Source organism: Dermacentor andersoni, chromosome 3 (genome assembly GCF_023375885.2).
Source record: "Dermacentor andersoni chromosome 3, qqDerAnde1_hic_scaffold, whole genome shotgun sequence".
NCBI classification, from domain to species: domain Eukaryota; kingdom Metazoa; phylum Arthropoda; class Arachnida; order Ixodida; family Ixodidae; genus Dermacentor; species Dermacentor andersoni.
Window position 1 is genome coordinate 127,560,537 of NC_092816.1, and position 15,645 is coordinate 127,576,181.

The 15,645-nt window shown below is 47.0% G+C and overlaps 1 pseudogene; it reads left to right on the forward strand.

The window, feature by feature from the left end:
- The window catches only part of LOC140216533 (uncharacterized), a 28,609-nt pseudogene extending 15,065 nt beyond the window's left edge, over positions 1–13,544 (forward strand).
- Positions 13,545–15,645: the final 2,101 nt, after the last annotated feature.

The following is a 15,645-nucleotide window of genomic DNA, read 5'->3' on the forward strand; positions in this document are numbered from 1 at the left end:
CTGTGCATATTGGGACACTTGTAACATGCACTTGATGTCTCTTAATATGGGCAAACACATAAGACAACCTGGACCGTGTAAATGAAAAAGACACTAATGCAGCATATACGTCATTGTGCTGTTTGTTCTTTCTATGTGCAAGAATACAGTGGGTATTGATTAGCCACAATATGAACGGTGTGTGTATTTCACAATGAGAAGACAGGAAACGGCATGACCTTAATAATGCTATCACCTATAGACTGTGCACATGAATGCAACACTCCCCGATTTAAACGTGCCATTACATGCACGTTCGTACCACATATTCTTTAACAATGTCATATATTTGCATGTACTAATTTTCACACAGCTTAAGCGCATGCATAGCTCACTTGTGATGTATCCATTTCACAGGCCAAATAATTGTACACTTTGTCCTTTTGTGTTGTATGAAAAGCGGCATCCTCTAGTCGGATACAACTTCACAAGACAGGAGAGGCCCCGCTCAGATGACCAAAGCGCAGCAGCCGATTGCCTCCACGTCTAAAGAAATAGTCCCTCTCCAATGAGCGGGTATTAGTGCGTCCAGCGGCATGACGTCAGTGTAGAGTGTGTGCCCATTGGTGCAGGCTTGTGTTCACCTGCCGTTGAAGTGCAGATTCTGCGGCCTCCTAAAGTTGTATCCGACTATAGAATCACGTAATGCCTTGCACTGGTTGCATAGGCTTTAGCAACTTGATAGCACACAATGATCAGGAACAGAAATCTATAAAGGCACCCAAGCAAAGCTGGCTGGCCACACTTCCTATGAGGGGCTGTAAACAGTTCTCACCAAATATTCCCATGACATCCTTGAAAAAGAGGTGGTGTTGGGCACTTTAGAATCAAAAACAGATTACAGTGAATGTTGTGTACCACGTTAAAACAAACTGAGCTTGGTTATCTGCACAGCATGTAATGAAAGCTTGTGCTTCACATAGGAAACAAAGTGCTCTGTCCAGTACAACTGTCGAGTTTGCTGTGGCACCTATTATGTCATTAGTGTCAACATACAAATTTTCAAAGGCCATTCATTTCACCATTATTTTTGTATGATGGTTCTTTCAATCAGTGCTTGTATTACATGAGCAGGTAGATTTGAAAGCAAAGCTTTGTTTGCAAACCTTCAGACTTCCATAACTGTGTGGCAAGGCACTGGCATGGTGTCGAATAGCTCACACTTCCTCGGTCCTGCACCAAAGAGGCCCAATGCTCTATTTGAAGTTGGATCGCACAACAATTCGACGGCACACACAGAAGGGTAACACACACAGCAGTGCGTTCTGCTGTGTGTATTTCTCTTCCTCAGTCCTGCACCAAAGAGGCCGAATGCTCTACTTGAAGTTGGACCGCGCAACAATTCGTTGGCACACAAAGAAGTGTAACACACACAGCAGAGCGTTCGGCTGTGTGTATTTCTCTTCTTTGTGTGCCGTCGAATTGTGGTGCAATTCAGCTTCAAGCTTCTATACCGATACAACGAGTCTTCAACCTCACCAATGATCTAGTTATTAAGCCACAATGGCGCACATCTTTGAAATGTCCCAACACGAATTAGCTTTCCAACAAATCACCACAAGCATAAAATTTTGCTGCACAGGTGTATGCACGTGCCATATTCTGTACCACTCAACTCGCAGGAATCAAAGGGGCAAGCATTAACCTGCCTTACTGCTGCCGTTACCATCATCATCATGACACCAATAGAAAGACAGTGCTGCGTTTCAGTAAAGGGAGTGCCGGAGGGAAAGGCGTGACAGCGAGGCTTGAGGCTCACAATAAAAATAGCATTTACAAGACATGTTCAATGCCAAAATATGCTGCATATTGCTCATCCTACTTTCACATTGCGGCAAGCATTTACACGTTTGAGCATGTCACAGTTTGTGTAATCATTGCTCTAAAGCTGTACAAAAGGTCTATTCGCTCTGCAATCTTTATTTTTATCATGGCAGGTTAAAGACCCACTTTTCATTGGCATCTGCACCACATTTCTCCCGATATGTAATTTTGCCTTGGTGGTTCACAACATCTTCACGCACACCGAGTTCTGCAGAGCATTGGATCTGCATTGTTCTACTGCTGAAGAATTAGAGCCCTATTATGAGACGAAAACATACGATTTGTCCATACAGAATAACGCTGCCCCCCCCAAAAGAAATACACTGAACCACTGGCACATGCACCAACAGTGAACACAGCAAACACTCTGAAGTATTTTCTTCATGCAAGCCAGCACACTAAGATTCTCAATGCATTTTCATTTTGCCATAAATGCATAGGCACAACCGGCTTGGCGCGACATCCGCATCTCGCACTGCAAGAAATTGTGGAATGCCTTGCTGTTTGATAGTGTGGCCGATAGATGACGCATGACCAAAATTCAGCATTATGCATACTAAGTAACTTGTACTAAGTACTAAGTAATCTCATAAAAAAAACCAAGTTCTTTATGAGATTAGCATTCACAGGGTACTTCACACAATTTGTGATATCCATTTATCTATTTATACTTTATTAACCTCTTTCCCCAAAAAAGTGAGCCATTCGGAAGGCACCCTGAGACAAGTAGAACAATCGGTAAAAAGTCAGCAACCAGCGAAAAAGACAGTATCATAGGCTGCCGCATGCGTGACGTCGGAAACACAAAATTTAAGTCGGCTACAGAGAAGTGACAAATTTGGCAATATGGTGCGTCTAGACATTGCTTCAATGCTAATCACAGTAACGCTGACATTGAAGGCACCTTAATTCCTACGTACGTTGCGTCGACACACCCGACTACGTTCGTAATGTTTCCGCGAAGAAGCGTTTTTTTATAAATGCCCGCTCAGCCGCAGTCTTCGGGAAAGGCAGCCACCACTTCCGCACTGCCGCATCAATAAGCCTATCAGACATCTCTGACACAGAGGCTCACAATAGTTTGATGACGTCCAATGTAACGCTCGGCGCCGACGCTTCCCTGAAAACTCCCAGTCCCGTAGAAACGGAGGGCGCAGAGGACTTGCTCTTCAACGGTGAGCGAATGAAGCCCGCCACGCTGTCTCCACAGACGAGAGTCTTCGCCTAGCTCGTCGCACAGCCAGCGCACTGATGTCTTCGACAGGCCAAAATGACGCTGAAACTCCACGGCGGTCATGTACGCGAACGGGTCCAGACGGTCATACTGACGCTTGCTGCCGCAGGCTGCAATAACACAGGCTGCTGCTGCCGCCGCCATGTTCCCGAGTTGAACTCGGAGGGGGTTTCGCGATGTACGAGTTTAGCACGAGTTCGCCTGTCAATCAAAGCCAGAGGTCACGCCCCGCGCGAGGCATGTAACTCTTGTGCGCGCACCCACCACGGTTGGGCCACGCCCAACTTATCTTTCGGCAACAGCGACGCGGTGCCGAGCTGAGAGGCATCAACAATATTCACCACCGACATAAAACACGCACAACACACTGTCATCGGTGATGTACTGCGCACTACTATCAAAAACAAAGCGTTGACTGTCGCTGGCTTCTCGGGCTGAGATGGCCCCACAGCACGGTTTCATTGCCTGCATTGTGGCGACGTAGCGCACAGTAAATAATTATCGGCACGTCACTGTAGCTGCTTGCAAAGCGTCGATGCGCCGAGGGTGACGACGGTGCTGAGGAGTGCGTATCGCAGCAGTCGTTTGAGATGGCTGCTCTGTCATCGGTGATGTATCGGAGCCACAACGTCGTAAACACGATCAGCGTCCGAGAATCGCTCGCTCTTTTAGACCCAGTGCAATGGCATTTCTTCATCACAAGCACTGCGCACTCAACAGTTCCACCACCTTCCTCAGTTCGAAGTCTCATTTCATAGCCGCACACAAGAGCCCTCACCTGCCAAAATGCGATTGCTGCGGTGTCGTTACGATATCCTTCTGCGATCGCTGCTGGCTCCAGCATAAGTAATCCGCAAGCACCTTGGTGCGCACAAAACACTCCAATACTGCGTACATGCGCTCAGAGGCACTTTCACTGGGCAAGCGATGACAAGCGATGAATTGTGTCGATAGGAAGCACGCACTTCTTCGCAATGCATCGCCGAGCCTTCGCGCACAAAGATAAACTGGTACATTTTCACTAAACTGCGTCACTACGGGCACTACGGACCACCATTTTGCATCGCCAGCCGTTGCTCCCGTATTTATGACTAGTGTATCGTTTTTAGTTGGTAAAGCGGGGGCCTTAAGGCGCCTGCGATGAACAGCCGTACCACGGCGCTGCGTTTCTATTCCCCTAATAGAGAAAGAGTGGTGATCACTGACATTATTGAGAATAGCACTGTAGCGCCCCTAGGCGACTTCTCACCGTATGAACTGCCTCGTGCGTGCGACCCGCTTCAATGTATCCGCTTCTAAGCTTTCGCCTCACTGTCGCCACTCGCGGCAAGAAGTGCAAAATTTAATAATTTGCTCGATCTCCGTTTGTCATCAGAAATTTCTAGCATTCAAAACGAAAAACAGACACTTAAAGAAATAAAAATGTTCGTTATTTTATTCGTTGTATTTTAACGTATTCGTTTGAGCGAAAGCGTAGGTGCAAGAATGCGCCGCATGTACCCAGTTCGCATTCGATGGAGGATAGAAAGATAGTCCCCGAAAGAGGAGGCACGCCCTTGACGCGCCCGGGAAAGGCGTGGCAAGCGGCTCACGGCAAGTCTGCAGACGGACAGCGGGACAGTCACGGTATCGCTAAGTTGCGATAATCCGTTGATAACAATACGCGGCGCTGGCGAGTTTCGTTGTGCAGCCGTCTGCGCTTGAAACGTGAAAGCAGCGTGCCGCGCAGGGTGCGCTCATGTTGTCATACGCGGCTTTTTGTCTACATATTTTTTTGCCTGCAGACTTTGCGCGTTTCACGCTATCTCCGTTCACTGACTGCCGTCGAGCAAACTCGGGTAAAACTCGGGTGAACGAGAAACTCGGCGCATCCTGCATAGCACCCCTGGGCTCGATTCCAGACCGAAATCTACCGTATCTTCGTTTTGAAGCCATTAATATCCTTTGTTTACAGGAACCTCGACGAGAAAGATGATGCCAGTCCGAGCACTTTTTCACTATTTGCGCCGTCTTCAATTTTTGCTACCATCGCCAGGGAGGAAAACAGAGCCCCTCAACCTCACCCCCCCTCCCCTCCCGAAAAATTTCGGAGAGTGATCGAGCCCCAGCCACCCTGTAGACTGGAGGCGCGACCAAATGACGAGTTCACCGGGATCTGGGACGATTATCTGAGATTATCGCCCTCTCCTTAAGGTCCAAATCGTGACTGCGCCAGAGTATTGATGCGGGTGTCAAATGGCACGTGCTGGTTTTGTAAACTAAAAGCATAGATATGCTCTACTGACTATTTGCCGTCGAGGAGTAGCTACAGCCCGACAAGCACAGGCTCTCCAGACGCTTTGATCGAGTGGAAGTCATTTGTATCCAACTCCATTGACATCTGGCACCACTCTATTCAGTGCCACATCGTTTTGGTTTCTTGGTGTGCTATTTTGGACAGCGGCGAATCCCTGCTTAGTCTCCAATTGGCAACATGTTCAGTTCTTTTTGTCCCAGTCGGCCTCTCTCATTGGCTCAAAAATCCGCATTACAGGATCTGACAATATGTCAAAATTCGCCGATACCCAGAATTGACCACCAGAGCACTCATGGCTGTCCAGACCGGATCCTGCTCTTGTGTAATTACCCAAGCAGTCGGGAAGATCGGGTTCAGCTAGGCAGAAACATAACAAGCCCCTGCCCAAATGAGCGTGAAGCATGCACCTAATTTATCTAGCCACCTGCCCGTCGAAAGGCGGATGTATCGTCGTTTCCATCGGTCCAACATCTATCCCTCGTTTACTGCCAGAGCAATACGGACAATGAAGACGCGTTTGTGAAGTTTTGGCCATCGTGCTGTTACGATAGCAACGGCGCATGCGCTACCAGTGCGAGGAGGATCGGAAGGTCTCCGGAGAAACATGGTGCGTTTGGCTGAAAAAGCGACGAAGTGGACGCATCGTCCCGCATCGCTCAGTAGGCTTTGTAAGGTCCAGGACAGTGCTTCCCCTACTGGCATGAGCGTTGTGTGCACAAATCGTTTCTATTGCGTAGAGTTGCGGCTATCACAAGGTGGTACAAAATATTGGGGGCAAGGACTTACCGAGTCGCTATCTGTCGGAAGCGCCTCCCTTGCGTAGTACGAGGGATCACGCGGCGTGCTCCTCGTAGGTTTGGCTGCCGGCGCTCAATTAAAACACCACGCGGTTCTGGACATTTTTGTAAGTACTCTCGAAACGACGGAAGTTTTCTACCGTCAAGATAATAATCTTCGTCAAACAGAAACCACAGTTTACAGGCGCTACCTTTTTACCGAAAATATACAGTGAACGCCACTGCGCGCGGTCGCCGCGATGGAGTCTCCCGAAGCTTCTTGCGTGAAATGTAGGCGAACGCTGAGAACAAACTATGTGAAATATGTTATTCTAGTGGGCTGTATGCATAACCAAATGGAGCATAATGGAATGAAGCCTCAATGAAGGTATCGCACGGATTCGCAGTGACCGAGTGTGCGCCTGTATGCATATCAGCGCACAATATTTCGCTTTCCCTGCGAGTGCGTTTTTGCACCGCGCCTTGACCTTTATTGAGGCCGCAGAATATGAGTATTTGACAGTATACAAGCAACCATTGTTTCGTGGACGTTATCAGAAGCTGTTCAAAAATAATTTTGCTATAGAGGCTCCGACGCCTAGGGCGACTATATTGTGCCATCGCGACGATTCAATCTTTTTTTTTCTTCTAAATTCTTGAACGTTTCAATATTAGTTCTCAAGTTGGGTCGCACTGTATGTTTATCGGTCTTCTCAGTGCGCGATTTCCCCCTGCTTCTCTTTCGTAATCCATGCAGTGCATTAATTCATGCCGCAAACATGACCATATGCCATGCCTTCTTTTAAATTTGCTTCTTGCCGATCCCTTTCCATTCCAATGAACTTGCCAATATCTAGCATAAACAAGTTCATACACCAAACCGTGATGCCATTAGCCGGGCAGCGGGTGCGGGCGAGCGTCACAGTGCGCGTTGTCTGCTACTGACCGAAGGTCGCTGTCTCGGCGCCGTAGCAGAAATCTTCCTCGTGGCTGTGCTTGCTGCATACCCGAATTGTAGCCGATGGCTGTTTGCCGGCTCTAAGTTCCGCGAGCCAAGGGTCACGCGGCTTCTTCCTCTCCTGCGGCTACATGTGAAGAAGGCTGACACCGGCCTCCGTTGCGTGCGTCCGGCAGTGCATCGCCGAGCAGTAGCCTGCATGCTGCACCCTTCCAAGGCAGCCACTACCTATATTATAGTGCTTTCAAAAGTTGCCAAGAAGGGACTCAAGGCGGGAAAGCGTCAAAACTTAATCAGAACCGCAGCGCAAGTGGGACTTTAAACTTTCGTTTTTAGCTCGCTTCGCGCTTCCGCAACAGACGACGCGGCCGCTGTGTCCACGTGATCCCTGATGCCACGTCACGCCGACAGTGGCGCCAGGTTATCCAATGGCGGAGAAATGTATTTATTAGTTTTATTGGTTACTGACAAAAGCAGATGGTTTTCCGTCGCTCTGATCTAGTCACAATAGAGGTGCGACGCCCACTACTACCGGCGTTTTTTTTTTCGTCTTTTTTTTACTCAGCAGCGTTGTGACACTGCTGCGGCGCTGTTTCGGCTTTACAGCAACAGTAGCCTAGCGTGGCGCGTCACTTTATATGGGCTCCCCGAATGTTCGCTCGATAGTACCGCATCTCTCCGGCGCTTCAATCGAGGCACCCTACCACCGCGTATTGGTGGAACACCATGGGAATAGCTGGAACACAATGCTTAACCTTGCCATCGCTTTCAGTGGTTCAAGCTAGGGCTGAACTGCCAATGTTTAGCGCGGAAGCGGTCTTCGTCGAAGTCCCCCTCACACTTATTTTTCATACAAGCTACATTATGGCCCGCCATCGTCCGACACTGCCCATTGCATATACGTGTACCAAGTTGTATATATATGTATATGTATGCATATGTATATATATGTATGTATATATGTATAGCGATCCTTAGTATCCCTCTAGATGTGCTGGCTCCTGACCATTTTGTCAAAGTAATTGCACAAGGAAACAACAAGCGCTACCCAAACATCTTCACTGCGACAAGTTTACGCCTCGAAACGCATGACTCCTTCAGTGAATCTAATTGATTTGTTTTACCTTTGAGGTCCTTTTAAAGTGAATACCCTTGTTGAGTTCTTTCTCCCGCATTCCTTGTCTAACCGGTACGTTCATCGCCGAACGCATAACAATTATTCCAGAGGCACGTGGTTTCGCACGAGAGCGTTCTGTTGCGTGAAATTCGAAATGCTGTGGTTGGTGGTGGTACTGTACAGTACATGTGCTGCCACTAGATGTATTCTTGCCTTCTGATTCATGCTCTCGAAATGTGGTCTTCTTCCATAGGTAATACATAATTCAGTGCCGTTTACGCGCAAACATATATTTCCGGCGTGAGGCTTGCGAAAGTGACGAAGCAAAGTAGATGCACGGTCATGCCGTTCTCAGTCGGTACAGCTGGTTTCCGCAGGTGTCACGAGTGCTGGCGCACACGTATTAGTGTTCCTTGTCTTGTAGCTGTGTTAACAACACTTTGGTGCACGCATTGGCTTGAGCGGGACAAAGAGAAAAGCTGTATCAAGATGAAATGCAAAATCGCTGTTCTCGACGGCAGCTCACCGGCCCCCGCGTCACGTCACCCCACGTTGGCAAGTTTGGGGGGGCCGCGCGGCCGGACTAGACCGCCAACCGTGCAGTCCAGAAATGCCAATTGCCTTTCTTTTTCTTCTTTGGTGGTGTGTCTCAGGCTTTTAGAAGACGTAAAGTCCGCAATGCTGGTAACGATGTCGTTCTTTTCTCTCCCTAATCAGAAGCCAGACCTGGGGCGGATTCTTATAAAAGTTGGGAGAGGGAACGGCCTACTTCGCAGCTTGCGTCACTTCATGGGCCGTTCCCAAGCCGGACATGGAAGAAGGGGAGGACGCTGCCTGTAAACGAGAGAGTGCCGCCTCAGCAGTGCGCGTCATCATAATAGGCGCTTGTCGAAGAATAGCATAATGTTCCTGCTTGTTCAATAAATATAAATACAGATCCTATAACATCTTGCAAGTTTTAAATTACAGTTATGTGGCACCGCGTGTTTACGTACTGCCTGAAGTACTTCAATGTCGTTCTTTTTCATCCTTAGCCGGCAGGTAGTGTCCAAGCGTTGTGTCGCAAGAGTTGGCTGAGTGCAGCACTGCGTCGTCAGCTACCAGTAGTTCGCACAATGCACGCACCAGGCATAGACTGCCAGCACTACCCAAGTAGCGTGTGCAAGAGAACCGTAAAGTGGCTCCTAGGGCTCCGTTTTCTAATGTTACATGTCAATTTTCCTTTTTTTATCGCCATTCGTCATCGGCTCGAACATGACTCGCATACCGCCGCGTTGCCGTTATTGCTGCGATCTGCCTCTCGGCACGTCGCGTACTACAAACATTGAAAAAATTTGGGGCACGCTTAAAGGGCCCGTCACCAGGCCCCATAGCAAATTTCGGTTACACGCTGGAAGTTGCTACGTGTCCTCTAGGGAGCGTTCTGCCGCAAATTTTTTCATACCGGCTCAATAAAGCCGAGATGGAAATATTTCAGTGCCGCGAACCCATGATTACAGCTGGCGGGCTCCACTGCCATGCAAGACGCTCCCTCCTCTCGCCCCGTCTAGCCTATGCAAGGGCAATTCCTTCCCTGCGTTCTCCCATACCGGACCTCGAGGATCGCGGGACGCATACGTCACAGGCCCCGCCTTCCCTTTTTTTTTTGCTCGTCACTTTTTTTTCGGCGCTAAGCACTTCGGCCGACGGCCTCGCTCGCGAGCGGTTGCCTTGTTCGCGGAGCGCAAGATTTTGCGCGCCGTGCACAAGGAAACATGACTAGCGGTATAATTCAGTACTACACGAATTCGCAACTCCAGCAATTCATGCGACACCTAGCGGCAGTAGGGAGAAACGCCATACAGAGGTCCAGTCGCCGTGTGTGCCGTAGAGGCTGCTGTCGCGGATGGAAGAATGGAGCTGCTAGCAAAGAAAAAGCGAACGGCCAAGCAGTTATACTGTGTTTCTTAGTGCGTCTCAGCGAGATGGAAGGACAGCGATATTTCCGTTCACGCATTTCCCTCCGAGTCGAAAAGCTGAAAGCCGCAGAACTAGGTGGATCGCTAACCTCCGCATCGGCAAGGCTGTGACGCTGACAATGACTGTTTGCTCACGGCATTTTGCACGGGATAATTTCTCCTTACCAGGTGAGACACTATTGTGAACTTGTGAACTCGAACCTAATGCATGACTATTGTGCATGGCCATTATACATGTCGCTGTGTCACCTTATGTAAACACGTTTCACATTGCGAGGACTGGCGATTGGGCTGTGCATTATTTGCTGCATATGGTAGCCGCAACGCGAAATTCGAGCACAGGTTCGAGACCTGTTACAGCGGTTTCTCCGAGGAACGTCTCCTCTACACTCGTTGACCACATTGGCTGTAATGAGAGCTCATGTTCGACGCTTCACAGCGGTTTCTGCGAGGAACGTCACCTCTGCACTCGTTGGCTACACCCGGCTGTAACTTGGGAGGCTTCTGATGCCCAGCACGTCTCGCGCAACTTATACGGGCGTCGGAGATTCAAATGTTTACGAATGATGTAATAGCAAGTTCGGGAAGTGTTGAGTGTAAACGCGCCACGTATGTGGCGTGCTAAAGCGCAATAAATATGCGTGGTGCGGATGAACTTGCAGCACAGGCGCACTGCACACGGGCACTTCCCAGCGTGACTGATTACGAATTTGCCACTTGCACTTGAGAATCTCCGACGCGCTCAAGAGTGTCCATATGACGCTGGTATTTCGCACCGACGGCGAGCCTATCACGTTCATTGCAGAAGTTTGCCACTTACGCGACAGCCACACGTCAATTTTACACGCGTTTGCTAGTTGCGAGTAAAATTTACGGCGTCCGGCGTCTACTGACGTGTCCCATATATATGTGCAGTATTAGTACCTAAACTAGCATTATCTGTATTATTAAGTCATCCCCAATTAGTCAGTGGCAAAAATACTCCAGTCATATGGTGGTGTTTGCACCTGTGTACTTTGTGTTAGGAGCAGCTTTCAACTACATTTTGCAGATGCTACATTCGGTGTACAACGTTGCATAGCCCTGCACACTCAAACCGTGCTTCGTTTCCTTGCAAATGCTTTTTTATAAATATTGTGGCCTTGTTTCTGAGGTAAAAAGAAAGAATTCTGGGTGCAGCCCATACTGAGGCACAATAAAGCATAAACAATTCATTTATTTTTTCAGATGTAGCACGTCAAAGACAGCTGCTGAAAAAATGCAATACCAACTGGAAACCTGCCAAGGACGTCATGTTATGATGAGAACAAGGATGCTCATATGAAAGAGCTTTCACTGGCAAGACTTCACCAACGTGCGTATCGGTCAGCCAGAGTAAGTTAATTTGACTGCATGGTGCAGCACTTATCTGCTTATGGTACATACACCATGGCTACAAGCATGCAATAAATGTCAACACCTTTTAATGCATTGCAGAATGAATCAAGCAAAGAAACTGCTGCCTCCCCATTAGAAGCAAAAGTGTTGCCCCATGCACCTGTCAGCACGACCACCATGGTAAATTGGCTGCCTCCAACTTGTGCACACATTGCTTCACCACTAATTCCTTGGGATTAAACTCTGACATTGCAGGACGATCTCCCATCCCCTGACAGCAACAGCATGGACCAAATAAGTGACAAAGGAAATATGGTAATTTCTTTTTGTATGTGTATGTGTTGTGGTAGCTGTCTTTACCTAGACGGCGGCATGCTTTCTGGATTTACATCGTAAAAGCATTGTAGCACGTGGTGTGTGATGGGTGCACATTAACTGCAACTTGTGCACACATTGCTTAACCACTGGTTCCTTGCAGTGAACTCTATCTGACATTGCAGGACGATTTCCCATCCCCTAACAGCATGGACCAATGCCTTGCAAACACCATAAGTGACAAGGACATAGCAAATATGGCAATTTATTTTTTCTATATATTTGTGATGTGGTAGCTGTCTTTATCTAGCCGGCAGCATGTTTTCTGGATTAACTTCGTGAAAGGATTGTGGTGTGTGATGGGTGCAAATTAACTGATGCAAAAACTCTGACTTTCCTACTCCCAACATTGAATTTAACACATTGACGTGCATTATTGGAATGACAAAAAAGAAGCTGCATCTCGCGTCAGATATGTCAGACATTATAACTCTTGCTTTTGTTTTGTGACAGGAATGTACTTGCCAACCTGGCCCCCGGACATTAATGGCAGAGCACTCAACAGAGGAAAAAGACGTGGCAAATTTCCTACTAGAAATGTCTTCAGGGATAAGGCTTACAGAAAGCAAGGCTGTCCAAGTGACATCGGGTTCTTTTCCACAGAAGTTTGTGAACACGATAAATAGTAGTAACGCAAATACATTCACAGGCCTGCCATCATTCGATGTTCTGAATGCGCTTGTGACGTGCTACACAAAAATTCATCCACTTTCAGGACGGCACCAGTTATGTGTAAAAACAATTGCATTGACATTGGCGAAATTGAAGCATAATATTTCCACTACATTCTTGAGTCACCTTTTTAACTGTTCTCTAACTACATGTAGCAACATAATTGCAGAGACTGCTCAGTTGATGTCTGAACTTTTAAAACTGTGGCTGTGCCACCAAAAGATTTTGAACATTTGCCTGTCTGTTTTAAACACTTCAGTAATGTGCGTGTCATTGTAGATTGCACCGTAATTTCTATTAGCCAGCCCAACTGTTCGCGATGTGCATTACAGACCTACCCCTTCTATAAGAAAGGTTTCACGGTTAAATATATGGTGACTGTTACACCAAGTGGTCTTAGTGCCCACATAAGCCAAGGATATGGAGGCCGCACCTCAGACAAGGCCCTGTTTGAGCAAAGCTGCCTCATCAAGCAACTAGACCCGATATCAGATGCCATAATGGCAGACCGTGGCTTTCTTATTGATGACATTTGTGCGGACAACTTAATTGAGTTAATCAGGCCTCCATTCAGAAAACAAAAGCAGATGTCAAAGGGTGATTCACTTAGGACACAAAAGATAGCATCAGCAAGAGTTTATGTAGAGCGTGCTATACAGCGAATGAAAATATTCAGTGTTGTCTACAAGAATCCCATGGAGCATGGTGGGATTACTTGACGACATTGTTATAATAGCTGCAGGCATCACAAACCTTTCATCACCGATTTTAGCAACACATCAATTTTTGCGAGTCCTGCATCAATACATTTCCCAAACGTATTATGTGCATCGTAAAAGTGGTTCGTGCTTTCCATGCAAGGAAGTTTTAAAAACTTTGCAGGAGTGGAAGCGCCATGTTCCTTACCAGCAGGGGTGAAGCCAGCGCTTGCCCTTATCTTACATTTGAAATAGACCTTTGTTGGGTTGTCCTCTTACAGATCAAGTGGTTTGGCTGTGGTAATGTAATTGCATGGCTAATTAGAAACTAAAAGCATGTTGTTCCTGTCAGAAGTATTATCTTCCTCTGAGTATGGATTACGTTATTTCTGAAACAACTTACCAAGAATTTCAGGCTTCATCTTAAAACCAGTAACACTACGATACATGTCAGCCAGTCTCTGTATGGCAAAATAAGTCACGTTAATGGGGTTGAGACATCAAATTTTTGGCTTGCGCGTTCTTTGTTTCAAATGTTTGTTATTGCTCCAGGAAGCATGGTACACACTCGAATACTCTTATATTCTCAGTAAATAAGTTTATATCGCATTATTTATGTGAACGATTTTTCAGTTTCGGTTTTTGGCCGCAGAGTTTGACAGTGATGTCAATGTCTAGGAAGCTTGGTCACGTGGGCCCACCAAGCTGTGACGCACACACTGCTGCATCGTCTGGTCTCGCACACACATTCTGTACCAGTGCAGGCAAACAAAACCACGCCGACAGTTGTCTTGGCTAGCTGCGGCAGCTCCAATTATGACTACGACTGACGCGGCTCATTGCACTCTAGACTCGAGCCTCTCTAGGCTTGCCCGGTGCTGTGGGTCACCACTCATTGCACGTCACTCTAATGTGGTATTACGTCACTAAAACTTTCGTTGTGCTTCCAACACAGTGACAGCGGTGTCAATCGCGGTAGCGATGGGTTTCGATCACGAGAACGAGCATTTAGGCACTCTTTGGAAGAGAATTAAAATATATTCTAAACTTTTCTGTGTCCAGCACTTCATGTTGAGTGTCTTTGCATACAGAGGAAGCCTGCAGTATGCTTTTTATAGCCTCAAAGTTTGGTGTCTCAACCCCTTTAAACTAGTGGGAAGTGTGAAGAAAGCACTTCTTTTCCTTCATTGAAAAGTAATCATTTATAGTGCCCCTCCTAAAATGGTGGTGTTGGTTCACTTTTGGCACATAAATTCTCCTCCAACAATCTTTTTATATTCCTTGTTTCCATAGTGTACTTCCTTACCATAGCCTGTTCTAATGTTTTGTTTGCTTTTTTTACATCTCCACAATCTTGTGTATTGTTGCAGCCCATTTGAACTTAACATGTGTTGCTACGTTGCCTGAGTTTGTCTTTTTTCTTTCTTAGGAAAACTTAATTGTGCATGGCCTCGTAAGGGCCCCTAACCAGGCCCTATTGCAAATTTTGGTTATACACTGGTATTTGTAAGGTGTCGTCTCGAAAGCCTTCTTATTCGAAGATTTTCAAATTAATTCACCCGATGTCACTTGGACAACCTTGGTTTCTGTAAGCCAAGTACCTGAAGCCATTTCTAGCAGGAAATTTGCCACATCTTGGGAAATGGAAGAACCTGTCCTGTTACCATGCTGCCAGAAGGCAAGCGCTACTACCAGCAGGCATTTTGTCTCTGCCTCGACTAGGGTGCGCAAGTGTCCTTTCCCTGCCTTCTCCAATACCAAAGCGAAGAGCCCATGTCACATGAACGTGTCGTACCCCGCATTTTTTAAAAAATTCACAATTCCAGTGGCACGTTTGCATATTCAGCATTAGGTGATTCACCTGAAGTCATGTGCAATGGCTGGCGACATTGCAAGTAGCCTGTATTGCATAGAGGCATTTGTGCGTGTGACCTTGGCTCCGTCAAAGCGTGGCAGCCTTGAGAGTCAGGGCATGCGGTCTTCTGTTTGGAAATCCAGCATTCTTTTATGCCACTCAGCCATTTCATACTTTTCAGACACGATCGTTGCCATGTGATCTACATGCTTCACTTGTTTGCATTGGCCAAACCTGCAGACTTCAACTTCAACACACTTTTTGTAAATTAGCAATGCACATTCTTTTGCAACTTGTATTCTTCATTGAAGTGCTGATTTACGCTACGCATTTTGATGCAAGTTTTCATCTTATGGTATCCCGAGATATTTGCAGTCCACTTATGATCTGTGTGCATAGAGTTGTGGTTATTCTTCAATGGCTGTTTGTTGTCCCTTGCCTTACTTGTATTTTTTCACAAAATAAA